Raw genomic sequence first — 15059 nt, 5'->3', positions numbered from 1 at the left:
TCAGACAGCATTACACCCAATGATAGGTTGTATTGGCAAATTAGATCGTTATAACAATCATTGAATTTGCGAAATGCTGACTTTAAACGAGACTGTTAAACCCCTGCACCATCAACTTCTTCTTTTTTTTAATCTGTAAACGTAATAGTTTATTCATACTTCAAAGTGCCCTTACAATGTTCAAGACATTCGGGCGCATGTCTTGATAACAAGAAAACATTGATATATATATAATCGCATCACAATATATTATTAATTTTTTCAAACATATCATTGAAATCCATATGTAGCTTTTTGTATACATGAGAGTACATCTTTGAAGAAGCTTTAACATGCATGTATATATTTTCGATACTTTCTTCAATTTCTTTGATTCTACAGTACATCTTGTATTTGTAAATAACAGTTGCTATAGTAGAAAATACGTTATTCAAAATGACAATTCTGTGGTTGTTTTCAAAATAAAATCCAATAAGAATGTGTTTCCATTTGATGTCAAATTTGACAACCCTTGACGTTATTTCCCATATATGCTTTACATTTTCACAAAAATAAATCAACTTGTTTGTCAGTAGTCTGCCTCTATTTAATAACGGCTCATATATATGAAGAACAAGCATTTGCGTATCGAATCATCTGAAAGATATAAACACCATATGCAGGTGATCATGGAATATTACCACATACACATGGGAAGTTGACAATGGAGAAGCCGAAATCATCCCCTTTATCACAAAGTTGAATTGTTATATTAGCCTGCCATCAATTTAGTTTTAATTTAGTATCACTTGCAATAAAAAGGCATCATCTATTTTTTTTTTTTACACATATAAACTGTATATACTAAGTTTGGTCCCTCCCTGGAGTCAGAACCTCTACCCCGGGGATTATGAAATTTACGATTGTGGTAGAAGTCTTCCTGGTGTACATCATTATGCATTTAGTTTTTCTCACACACATGCGGATGTAGAAAAGAAGATTTTTGAAAATTGGCTTCGCTCCGTCCCTTAGGCCGCAGTTTGCAGAAATGCCGAATTTGGATTGCATTGACGCAATTTTTCAGCAAATTGTATCTTATCAATGTCAAGTAGTTTAGAACCTGATCTACTTGTGTCTTTTTTTGAAGATTTGTGGTGCCAAAGTCTTTGTTCATATTTGTCAAAAGACAAATCTTCTGCTTTTTTTAAACTCAGTTTCCTTTCACGTAGTTAAACCCATTTACACTCTGCTGACGTTGCTGAATTTAGTCCATCAACTTTCTTCTCCGTAATATCTACAAGTGCATATAACGTAGCAGATATATGGTTGCATGTCTCACTTTCCTTAAAATTATCATAATGGCAGGTTGATATGCAGCTATAACAAGCATTCTGAGAGTATTGCATAGCGATACATAGTCCCCTACAGGTTGCAAAATTTATTGGACCGCAACAATATTCGAAGTTCAATATGTAGATTGTGGTAAAGAGGGAAATTATGAAAGCAGGATAGGAAAGTTGGGAAAATATCAAAATTGATATGTAACTTGTTATGGAAAAGCAATGTACCAAATATCAAATGAATATCTGCAAGAACAGAGAAAGGGTGCGGAAAACTGATTTGCTGGACTGACGGGCACACAGACGGAGTGCAAACCTAACCCCCCCCCCCCTACAATAAACAAACAAACCTCTTTTACGCATACTTCAAAATGGGAGAGGGGGTGTCGTTTCAATTTCATGAGTTCAATTCCTCAGTCAAACCTTATATTCTACCACTCAATACTACTCCAGAAAAAATTAGGGGGGGGGGGGGGGGGTCACTGGCTTTTTGCTTGCTTACCATTTTCGTTTTCATGTAGAAATTTCCCATTATTGAAATGTTATAGCCACAAGTTTAAAAAATGCGTATTGACAAGAATGGTTATTCAAAATAATTTTATCTTAAATCAAGCAATTTATATGATTTTTAGCGTTTAAATACAGGGTATGTAATCTACGTATCCACAAATTTCAGGGTGGCGGACTGCCTCCGGGAAACAAAATCAATTTAGCATGAACATATACTTTGAGTTTTCCACTTAATAACTGTCGTGTTTATTTCATTTTTTTTCTCTCTCTCTCTTATACAAATCTCAAAAAATCGAAACAATTTCACTTTTTCATTTATATCATTTTCAATTTCATCTTTACGTTAATTTTCTATAGGAAATTAGAATCTTTTGCGTGGTTAGGTCGTCGACTATCAAACGTAAAAATATTTTCTTTTCTTTTTTCAAACGACCGCGTTAATTCGAATCCCTCACGGACATAAGGTTTTTTCAATCTAGATTATTATTTTTTCTTATTTGAAACACACTTCTAGAGTATTCAAAAATGTTTCATGTCAAATTTCTGCTTATTACGATTTGCCGAGTTTGTAATAAACTTTTAACCTGGACATTGTTTAGTTTGTCTATATGTTGGACTTCTTGTCCAATATGTGAATGGGACTCACAACAAACACGCCAAATACCTGTATTTCATTAGTCAAGGCTGCTAACGAGAACTTGTGTTTTCTGATTTCTGTGCTAGGCAAAATCCTAAAACATAAGTTATCAAAATTTTGACTTAAGTCTAACAATGGGGAATCCTACAGGAATACGTATATAAAAGTTTAAATCTAGATGAATGTTAGTTCCACATGTACGTCACAAGACTTGCCGCTTCTGTGCAACACCCTCTATTCTCAGGAGCTTTGTTTTGGATAATTTAGACCCTTTTTCTAGCACAGCTAGCCTTATAAAATGTCAGAGGTTGCTTGTTAAATATTAAAGTAGTAAACGTTCAGCGATAAGAGTTTTTACACGATATACATCTAGCTATGTTAGACAGACACTTCTGAATACTGCAAATATCCACCTCTTTAAACTGCAGCGTGTACCCTTTAACCCAACATGTATTATACAAATGAAATGAGAAAGAATTGCAGCTGACATCATTTATTTAATTAAAAACATCCAGTTTCAAATACAATTAAAACCATAAAGAATTATTTAGATTTATTCATATCGTTTCGAACAATCGGCTTTAAAACTGACATTCACACGAATTTTTATTTAAATATGAATTTTTATAGTAATACCTTATAGAAGTCGGCAAGTGTATATGATTTAACTTATCTTTAGTCAGCTGGAAATTTGACGAAAGACAAAAACAAGAAGGGGCTTCAAACTTATGTACTCCCTCCTGAGAGTAAATATGACAGTGACACGTGCCCCCCGCTTCCCGGACTTGGACGACACCTATAAAAATGATTTATATCAATCGAGAATATATATTGAATAAATGAAAGTTGATTTTGCTATTAGATTACTTAGTTTTCTGCATTTTAAATATAAATCAGACGAGATACACACCCGGCTACAAATGTACAATTTGCGGAGTGGACACGTCCAGTTACTTTGGACAGAGTTACCCAAACATTGTAATCGGGTTTGTTTATGACAGAGTCCGTTGGTAATGATGGGACAACTTTAGCCCTGATTAAACAATGAGAGCATTTCTCATTTACAGCATGATATTGGAGATCATACACGTGCCAATCCTTATAAAAAAAACCGAGCTTTGATCTGACATCATTTTTTGGGAATCGGCTGTTCTGTTTTGACTTAATACTAAATAATTGTACAAGTCGTCGTTGGAGATATTTGGAAATAAGTGAACGTCCGACTTCCAGTTCGATTTTAAAGATTCTGGAGCAGGTAAAATTTCACTGAGGGGAGTCATTAACTTTTCAAAACGCCGAATACCATCACTTATAACATCTGACACACTTGTTTCTGAGACAGTTTTTTTTTTTGTTCAGAAAAATCACACCCCTGACTCGTTCAAGGAGTTCTTGTTTGTTTCCACCGACCATTCCCTTACGTTTCCGAAGAAAAGATTTTAACTGTGTAATAGACCTTTTTCAATTTCGACATCCATATTTGATAGAATAAAAAGAGAGATAACTCACGTTTTCGGATACGCCTACAACATTAATCATTGCCATGAGAGAGAGAGAGAGAGAGAGAGAGAGAGAGAGAGAGCATTCTAAGTTATATTGCTAATATAAATAAGGAACAATATTCTCAAAAGAAAAATAGTTCATTAAGAGTTCAAAATTGTCACGACATATCGTCAGGGGAGGTACTATGATTCTTCAAAGTGAGATCAACTTAATATACATAAAATTATTGTCCAAGTCATGCATCTTATATACAGGGACTGTCGAAAACGAAATGTTATTTGACATTTGTAGAAAGATGAGAGATGTATGCCTCGTTCACAAGGATGCGCATTAAATTTTACTTAACATTATATTTGATGCGAAGTAATATAATGCGCATTAAATTAATTCGAATTAAATAGCGTTCACATGGCAGTAATATTTAATGCGAAGTAAACTAATTTAATGCGAATTAAATTCGTATGCATCTCTAAATTAAAGAGTGCGCGAAATGAATAAAAAAGAATAGACTATATCATTGAAAATTATGTTTATAGATAGTTTAATGCTTTGTGTAGATATACAGATACATATACAGCACTGATATTTAAATATTTTGATGAATACAAAAGCCATTTAATGATTACTTTGTATTGACTTTGTTAAAATTCAGCACGAAACTAAAACATCAAACATTCCTATATATTCCTCTTTCACAACTACTTAATGAAAGGCGAAGATAACGAATTGTGATCAATCTCATAACTCCTATAAGCAATACAAAATAGAGAGTAGGGCAGACACGGACCCTTGGATATACAAAAGGTGGGATCAGGTGCCTAGGAGGAGTAAGCATCCCCTGTCGACCGGTCAAACCCGCCGTGAGCCCTATCTTGATCAGGTAAACGGAGTTATCCGTAGTCAAAATCAGTGTGTCAAGAACGGTCTAACAATCAGTATGAATGTAAAGAAAACGACACACTATCCCAATTATTACAGAAGGTTTGACAATCAAAACCATTGCCATGATTAAAAAAAATACCAAGAATTGTGTTCATTTGGGTACAATAAAACAATTCAATAATTTCATGTTTAACACATACATAATTTACAAACAAACATGGGATATTGTGTCAATGCAAAACAAGTTTTCCCAGATTTGACAATGAAATTTATAGTAATAATAAAAAGAATCACACGGTTGAGGGTATCGGAGTGACGAACAAGCAACCAATATCAAACTATTTTGATTTTAAACAAATACACGACAATTTCTTTCTATGCGAGACAATGTTTTCAAAGTTTCACCATTAATGTTATTAATAGCAATTTACATAAAATCATCCAAGTGCGCACTCAAAATGCAATTCTTCTTTTTCAAATCATTCTAGAAATTAAATTCTTAAAGATGTGTCTGATTCACAAGAATTCAGATTACATCATTTTCGTGGTATTGTAGGCTTATTTTGTTTACAAAGTTCTTCTTCTTAAGTGGTACAGCCAATCCTTATGGAAATTCTAGCTTTACAACTGCATAGGATTTGAAAAGACTGTCACTTTGCAGTAAAACATGATTAATTAGCACCATATGAAACTTCATCAAGATATAAATAAAGATTCCCTAGATGTTGGCAAGAAGTTATATGGCCTGGTTAATTGTGAAGCAGAAAAACCCACCAAAATGACTATGTAAAAATAAATTATGCCCGAGTGTCACAAAAAGAGTTCTAAAACTTCAGTGATAATAATTCACTGCCTTTCGTCATTTTACACAAAATACATTTTGTGCAATCCAGCTGACTTTTCTCTGATTTGTTCCGGAGAGACTCAACATAACCTATTTATTTACAAAAAAGTTTTAAATAGTCGCTCAAGTTCAATGATGATATGTAACCGAAACCAGTAGTTCTACTCTATTCAATAGTGGGTTTCCGACCTGTGATCAAAACGTCCGAATAAAACACCGGTATAATGCACATGATTTATGGTGATAAATGTGGGTTACATAGTCCTTTGTAGACATCGAATGTACATACGTCATAGTACTAAGTATGTTTGATAAAAATGCTCATCATGATTAATAAAAGAATTGGCTTCATGACCTGACCTAGGGTATGTTAAATTTACTCAGAGGAGCTATTGTGCTAAATTAAATTTAATATACAGCACAACCAGCCGCAAGACATTCAACCTACTGCCTGAAATGAATAGTGACCGTGACCTAATACCTGAATAGACCAGTAGGTGTGTCGAAGCTTAACTGGCTGCCCTGCAATCCCTCATAGGCTGCTTAGCAGTTGGATTAACAAGAGTTTAATATTTATTAATTGTAATCAGAAACAGGATGCAATTTACATATATGGTGGAAAGGGTCGCATGCAATTTTTTGTGGGAAACTGGGGAGGCGGCCAATGTGCCAGTTTGACTACCAAAGTAGGGGCAACACAGGGGGCCCTATGTGGACATAGGAGCCTGAACCTGAACGGGTCCCCACGTTCTAAGGAAGGTAGAGGATATCTGCGCATCTCACCTGTCTCCTGCGTGCTACCTGGTTTGATAAGCATGTGCGGAGCAAGCTGTAGACCCTCCTACAGTTATCGCAACATGCACCAGCCTGTAGCATCCCCTCCCTGAGTAGGAGGTGGATGTGGCCCCAGCTATGGATTAGCTGAGAGCCCCACGAATTAAACTTTAGCAACTTATGCAAGAAATTAGTATTTTCTATGAATATCCACTGACCCTTGACCTACTTTAGTGGTCGTCTGGAGGGTACACGTGAAATACCTGCCCCCTGCTTTAGTAGTAGTTGGGAGGAGAGTCGGTTTTGGTGCAGAATTAGTGATCAACTACCCCAACGCACTCCCCAGTCCGCCACAGACATTGGGACAATATCCCAAACAACAAATTTGTTTTGTTTTTCTGAATTTTTCCTTTTTTTTTTTAACATGCATACTTAAAATTGGATGCACTTTAAATAGTGGGGTGGGCGACGTGCACCCTCGTCCGTCACCCAGGTCCCCCGCAGGCACGAGCCTTTATCTCTATGCTCCCCCCTTGCGTACTCTCAAGCAATGGTTACTTATGACCAAGGTATCACCAAATTGACACATTTCGATAATCACTCTGAACTTGTAGATTACCCGAATTTCCTGTAATTTTGATGGGAATATCTAAAACTTTCAGGATTCCCAACCAGTAATTAGATTGAAATCTGAAGTTAATCATTGCAAAAAGTGTAAAGTCAAAGGTAATAAGTTAAAGGGAAACGCAACCCAAAATATTTTTACATGATAAATGATAGGATTAATTATATGATAAAGATTTGCCATACTATTCTGTTGATATACGGCCGAGATAAGCTTCAGTACTAATTTGAAAATGTTAAAAATTGAAATTCCCGCTATCTATAAAGGCTGCCATGATGTGGATTGTTTTGTTTTTTTCGAAATTCCCGACTCAACCAAGTCATTTGAAAAGAAAAGAGTATGTAAACTGTGGATCCATCATTTGCACAATGACAAGTTGATGTTCCAGACATTTGTATGAAGAACGTTTACCGTCTGCCTTGTCTACGACTCGACCGAACGTCTTCTTTTCTCAATTTATTCTTGCGAAAGAACGGGCTCAAATGTATACGGCTCCAAACTTAACTGTTCGTGACTTGTCATGTTTACAGTGCTGCTGATGAAATAAACCGGAATAGACGGTGTGACGTCACAAATTAAGCTTCAATGGTCACTCTCTTAGCGGCTGGTAATTTAAAATGCATGATAGATTAATATTGATTTAATTGTTAATCAAGGATTTTTGTTGTTAAAGACCGTCAATTACGATATCAGTAAGTAATACTTTATTCATAAAAGCAAATATGTGGTTTGGGTTACCTTTCCCTTTAACAACAAGGTAGTCTCAATTCTGCGGGGTGGGCGACGTGCACCCTCGTCCGTCACCCAGGCCCCCTGTAGGCACGAACCCCCTTGCGTACTCTCAAGCAATGGTTACTTAACCAAGATGTCACAGGTATAACCAAATTTTGATAGTGATTTTTAAGTTGTAAATTCTCTGAATTTCCTGCATTTTTCACGGGAATATCTACATGTAAAACTTCAGGGTTCCTGACCAAAAATTAGATTCAATTCTGAAATGACCATTTCAAAATGTGTAATCTTAAAGGTAATAAATTAACAACAAAGTAGTCGCAGTTCAGGCGGACCGTAAGACTTGTCAGCTCTGAACAACTCCTATGATGAGAAGCAAAAATTTGACAATTTCCTAACACCGACTTAGAAAACCATCTCCTAGTCCTAATGGAGGAAAGTTACGTCCCATAACTGAAACTGATATACCTCTAAAGAATTCCGATTGATTTTGAAGATTTTCAGCAGAAAAATCTAGAATAACTTTGAAGTCTGCATTCCGTCAAAAAAGATCTAACACAAGTCCCAAAAACTTCCTTAAAAACTAAGGTAATGATAGCAGAATGGCACAATGCACAATGCTAAATACCAATTTTGACAATTCCTAAGATAAAACAATAAACTGTAATGGATCAAATTTTTTAGACCGGAAATTCCTAATAAATTCGTCAAACTAGTCCAAACGTTCAAAAGCCAGTGAGAATTAACCCGAACTCAGCTAAGAATTGAAATTAAAGACTGATTACTCGAGCCAAATACGAAAATTACCCAGCGCATTAACACTCCTAAGCCTCTACCCTCAAAGCACGCCTCCTCGGAGCAAGTCCTAAGCAGCAGCGAGCGAGCGTCTCCAGATCCCTGATTTATACTAAAACATTACGTAAAGGTTAGAAACGTAGGACGAAAGTTGGAAAAGTTGGATAACAAAACATGAAACTTTCTGACGTGGTTTCTTGACTGCTGGAACCATACAAACTCCAATAAATGCCTATTGAATGAATTATGAAAAAAGTCAACGCCAAATACATCTGAGACAAAACCTGTCAATGATATGGAACTAGGGTATCTGTGCTATGGAAGGTGCTAAAGATCTAAAGAACGACAAGGTGAGAATATACTGCGACTCGTACGCTGTAAGGCTGGTTCTAGCACAAACCGGAAACGTGTGTACGAAATAGCATATAGCGCTCCACGTCACTTACGGTATCGGAATCATCTGTAAACTACATAAATTAAAAAGAAGCACATTGTTGAAATAGTAAGTAATACCACGCAATTGCATAGGGACTGTTAAGAATAGATAAGTACTATGAAGTTAATAACTGCATAAATTGACACCTGTGAGGTCCAAAATTTTGAACGTGATGTAGTAAACCCCGTGAACCCCTGTGGCCGCGAATAGCAATGCCTACCTTGAAACTTTTGGGCCAAATATTTGAATAATGCCTAGCAAGTAAACCTGACGAGATTATTGGCCACATTGCAGCTAGCCATGCCTATTGAAAGGTCATGAAACTTACGTTAAATTAGTACCTTGAATCATGAATGGAATTGGTGAAATAGACGCAATGAAAATTGTCATAAATTTACCATTGGGATACCAGGCCCGTAGGCAGGATTTTTCAAGGGGGAGGGGGGGGGGGGGGGTTACATAGACTCGCAACCGCGAGGTGCCACTACGGCAGGGGGTCTGGGGTATTTGGTGCAAAATCCTGCAATCTAGCAATTTCCTGGCACTTAATTTGAATTTTGGAATCATGCCTATTTTACTATGAATTTTCATAAAAAATCCCGACTTTAATAGTCACAATTCAAACAAAATGCCGACTTTAATAGTGCTTAGTAGTTTTCAAGGGGGGGGGGGGGGGTTCGTACGAACCCCACGAACCCCCCTGGCTACGGGTGTGGATACATACTAATAAAGCACCGGCGACGCTAGGTATATTATGTGGTGTAGGACATTACCCGGGTATGAATTTACATATGGTGGCTGCGGGAAGATGTATACAGAAACTAAGTCTGAGTATTGGTATCGCCCTAAGGGCTGTGTTGTGCGAGTGCTTTACGAAGGCGGAACTGCCAGTAGTATTTGAACTAATGAATATTAAAAGGAATATCAAATAAAAGCAGTGACTCACCATGTTGACCTTGAGAAGGGATAGTAGCCTTCGTCAGGGATTAGACGTCTATCACCCACTGAATAGGTACCTCCTGCTTCAGGGGAGGGGGAGGACCAGCATTGCCGTGCTTCACTGCATGGCTGGCATGCCGTCCTTGTCTCGAGCTCCATTACCCAGGAGATCCGGGTTAGAAAGGTCCGTAGCACCCCTTGCTTGTTGTAAGCAGCCACTAAATTAAACCGAGGGTCCGAATCACAGCACGCGTGGGTGGTGGCACGATAACCCCCCCCCCCCCCCCCCCAAGCAGCAGAAAGCGCCGAGCACAGGCCAAAGCTTGGAAACCCATCGCCGACAGTGGTGACGATTCTATTCAGGTTGACCTTGAGAACGGAGAGTAGCGTTCGCCCTGGCTTAAACCTCTATCACCAGCTGAATGGGTACCTCTTGTATCGATAGGGGGGATGATCATGACGTTGCCGTGCTTCACTGCCTTGGCTAGCATGCCCTCCTAGACTCGGACTTAAGTCCCGAGGAGATCCGGGTTTGAAAGGTCCACAGCACCCATTGCTGGTTGTAACAGGCCACCAAATTAAACCGAGGGTCCGAATCACAGCAGGCACGATAAAAATCGCTGAGGTCGAGGCTCCCCGCTAAGCGGCTGAAAAAAAAACCGCTAAGCGCAGGCCTAAGTTTGGCAACCCATCGTCGACAGTGGTGACGATTCCATTCTTGGAAGAGACGTTTTATTGTATTGCTTATAGGAATTAAGATTTTGGTCACAGTTCGTTATTTTCACCATGAAAAAAAAACAACAACCAAGAATCAATCAATCAGTATTCCTTCTATCTGTCCCTGTTTGGCTTCATCCTGTCTCTGCACTGGTGAAGGATTGTTTAGCTGCGTATACGATTGTACGATGTGAATAAATTAACTCGATGGCAATGGATTGTCTTTATGATGATTATTTTTCACAATGTGTTCAATCTAAGGTTTGAGCAGAATGAAAAGTTAACTCGTTCCCCGTTAGGCGGAATTGTCTATGCGGCGAGATAGTTCGAACCAGGTTTATTTCGTAAACGGTACGAACTGTATTACCCACTCTCAATCAATTGTGGACTATTTGATATGCATCAAATAATCTTGATTATATTTACTTTTTTCAATTGAAGGGCAATAACTCTAAATGGAAAACATAGTTTACTAGTGGAGGATCCTATTTTTTTTCTTCTTTCGTTTTGTTTTATATATACACACGAAAATCAAACGCTTTCATTGATTTTAGAATTTTTATTTTGTGCTATAGACAAAATTGATATTGAAAAGATATGTTTTAAATGTTAGGAAAAAAACCCAATCTATAAAGGTGAAACGGCAAACCCCCCCCCCCCCGAAAATGTATTACAATACTACTGATAATTTTTCTATTATTTCTATTATTTCATGTATGGAGATGTGCATGGTTTTTGCACCAGTTTTCTTTTTGGATTAGGAAAATGGTTTACTTTTTCCTTAAAAAAGGACTTTGGAAGGGTCCATTAAACAGACCCAGGTTGGGAGATTTCAGGCTCTCATGGACTTAATTTCCGTGGAAACGAGGGGGTTATTTATATTCGGTCTTTCCTACCCCGGGATAGGAAAGACCGAATATAAATAACTTCCTCGTTTCCACAGAAATTTACATGGACTACATAATAGAAATAAATTAACCATGTAATATACATTGTTGTAAACCCCATACCCCCTCTATATTTCACACTGACATTAATCAACAAAACATTTGAAGATACACATTTTCAGTTTATTAGTGGAAAAAAAATAATTTCAAGTTTTTGAATACAATTTATTAATTGATTCACCAAGCATTAATTAACAAGTTAATTGATTTATAATTAGATTTTAGGAAAAATAACCTAGGCTAATGGGTTTTAACATGAAGATAAGATTTTCATCCAACCCAAATTGTATATTTTAATTACATGTATATGACATAAATATTTCAGATATGCCAAGGAGTGGTCCCTAATTCTTTCTCTGTTTCAACTGTCCATGGAGAGTAAAACCAAAACACAGATCCAGGATTTCAAAGAAATATAGGACAGTGATCACCACTCTGATAGGGAGGGCACCATCTGATCATGATTTTCTGTGCAATATATGCCAGAGTGTGTGTGTTGCTCCCATATTAAACAGAAGAATATCAAGTCGGTTAGGCAACAGATTCAAGACAGTCCAGCACCACCACCAGCAGTAGCAGTTCTTCCAATTAGTCCCCCTTCTGTATCACTCCCATCCCCATGTACATCAAGAGGGCACACTTCATGCTGTATCTGCGAGTGACCAGGTCCAAAGTTAGTTGTAGTCCCAGTAGGAGTAAGGCATGAAATCTTAATTTCAAAAGAGGCCATCATTCGCTTCTGTACAAATCACCTACAACAAGACATAGAAGAACTTGAACCTATTGCTGACAACACCATGTTCAACAAAACAGGAGTGACATAATTAATCAAACAAGTTTTTGAGAGCTGAAATTTTGAGAAAAGAGAAAATAAGGTTGGATTTTGACAACAGTGAGAGTCTAACAGTGAGCATCAGAATCTCCTGGGAACCCCTAAAGCTGCTTTTGAGGACTTGCTGACATATGTAAACCTGTAGAATATGGAAACTTGTGCTAGATAAAAGCTTTATAACCTTTCTACCAGTGATGTATTTGTTGACAATAAAAAGGGTATTTGATTTTAGCATAATAATTACTTATCATGAAATACTAGTATTATCATTATGATACTTAAGGTATTCCATGTATAATGAAAGGATAATGAACAATTTTGAAGGATTTAGATCAACATAAAACTTTATTGTTAAATAATGATGGAAGTGAAGCAGATGAAATTCACATGACTGGTAAATGATTAGAAGCTGACCTTTTTGCACTTAAGACTTTTTGGAAGAGTTGTCTGCCCTTTGTAAAAATAAGGAAAATCTAATTTTCTAAAAATGTGTGTGGTCAATGATTAATTTTATTTCATATTTTCATAAAAAGAAAGTGTATGTAACTTTCTACCAAGAGATTAGTATGAATATATAATTTGTTTTTAAAATATTGTAATAAAAGATGCTTTTCCCATATACTTCAATGTTAAATTCTAGGTGAAATATATCAAGCAGTAAACAAAATTTAGAAAATTCCTACCGTGGGTTATTTTTATTTGATGAACCCTTCACAATGATACCATGATTACAAATATTCCACGATCCATTTATTAGATATGAAATATGGTCATTATACATTGAATACCTTAACTGGCAAATAACAAACAACAAACATGATTTGTAAATGTTATTTCCTGTATAGATCTACATGATACTTCTATTTTGGGAACATTATGAAAATAGGCCAATTTAGATTATTTCTCATTCTGTGGCATTTACAAGCATGTATAAATTACATGTAAATGCAATATAATCCAAACAATTTAAAACTACAGTGCCTTAGGATATATTCCATTTCAAATATGTATCTAGATGTAATTCTATTCAAATCTATATTAATGTCTGGAAGATTTTTAGATCACAGCTCATGAATTACGTTCTGTCAGTCAATAATGTATTGCACACTGCAGGGCCGTAAATTAACCTTCAATTTGGAGGAGGCAGGAAATTAGGCGGGGGTCTGGGGCCCCAGGCCCCCAGACGTTGAGCACATTTTGTGCACACTGAACACGTTTCGTGCAAAATCCTTGATTCTAGGGCCTTCTAAGATGTTACTTGACTAACTCATTCTAAAAGAAAGATTTGGAATGCTTTTTAAGGGAGGTATCATGTTCTTAGTTATTGGAAACAACATAAATTCTATATGAACTTTAAATTTTAATTTTTTTTTTGGCTCAAAAGTTGGAGGAGGCAGCTGCCTCCTCCGCCTCCATGTAATTTACGGCCCTGGCACAAGCATTTAAAATTGTTGGTTAAAAGACCTCAGTATCTTTACATTATTAATACGTATAGGAATATGCAATTATTGATCAAGATAAATACAGTAAAATTTATACAGTATCATTTCTCAAATCGTATTTTCAGAGTCAATAATATACTGACTCTGATCCCCTATATCGGTGTTGTGTTGTTATTATTCACGCTATGAAATCTACATGTACATGTAACAAAAAAGATCATTTGATACTTACTATTAGGTGTCTACAGTAATTTTCCTTTAATCAGGTTTCACAGCAAATGCTCGTTGACCGTGTAATTCCGAGTAAATTCGAATTGAACATGTTTTGACGAGACGCGGTGTCAACTTATTTCGTTACCATTGATATCGATACTCGGTCGTTTTAATACAAAAAAAACTCAAAAAACAACCAAAAAAACAAAACAAAATCCAAAAACCATGGAATATGATATGAAACAGAATTGTTCCAATGATTCACTTCTTTCACCATGTAAATAGACTACATACTATATTTATTCTTATTTCAGTATTTCAAAATTCAAGTAAAAATAATTTAAAAGTAAAGTTGAACAATCACGGCTTTGAACATCATTTCCAAAATATTTCTTATTTCTATTTCCCATATTTGGTCAAAAATGCTTATTATGATCATTGAATTAGCCATTCTAGCTATTTGAGTGCATATAACTTGATATATTCAGAGATTTATAGGTTCATGTACATTGTACATGGTCATTGCAGGTTTATTGTTGTGACGTGTATCCCGAAATGTTAATTTTTTAACATTAAATACCACAATATTCAACGTCATATTAACAAAAAAGTATAGAATATATGAAAAAAAGAAAAACATTTCTAGAAAGCCTATATCCAGAAGATTATTATATACGGAAATTATCAATATCCCAGGCTAGGCCATTTTTCATGGTTCGTGGGTCATGTTCTTTATCATATCTGTACAAATATTTCAAAGAACAATAAATTATACTATTGTAAAATTTATCGATTTTATGAATAGTTATTTTTAATTCAATATATTCGGATGATAAAACCGAAATCTTATTATACTGTTTCTATTCTAGTTTTACAAGTATAAGCTTGAATTTAACATTGTACAAGACTTAA

At 36.1% G+C, this 15059-nt stretch overlaps 1 long non-coding RNA gene across 1 annotated transcript; it reads right to left on the bottom strand.

Annotated features, from left to right (window-relative positions):
• Positions 1 to 11761: 11761 nt before the first annotated feature.
• Positions 11762 to 14877, bottom strand: LOC125653909 (uncharacterized). The gene is made up of 2 exons (XR_008799955.1): positions 13281 to 14877; positions 11762 to 12769 (listed from the first exon to the last, which is right to left on the bottom strand). It is a non-coding gene; the product is annotated as an uncharacterized LOC125653909 (long non-coding RNA).
• Between the last annotated feature and the right edge of the window lie 182 nt (positions 14878 to 15059).

The sequence above is a fragment of the Ostrea edulis genome, chromosome 2 (assembly GCF_947568905.1).
Source record: "Ostrea edulis chromosome 2, xbOstEdul1.1, whole genome shotgun sequence".
Classification (NCBI taxonomy): domain Eukaryota; kingdom Metazoa; phylum Mollusca; class Bivalvia; order Ostreida; family Ostreidae; genus Ostrea; species Ostrea edulis.
Note: the sequence above shows the minus strand (reverse complement) of the source record. Positions and strands in the feature narration are given on the sequence as shown.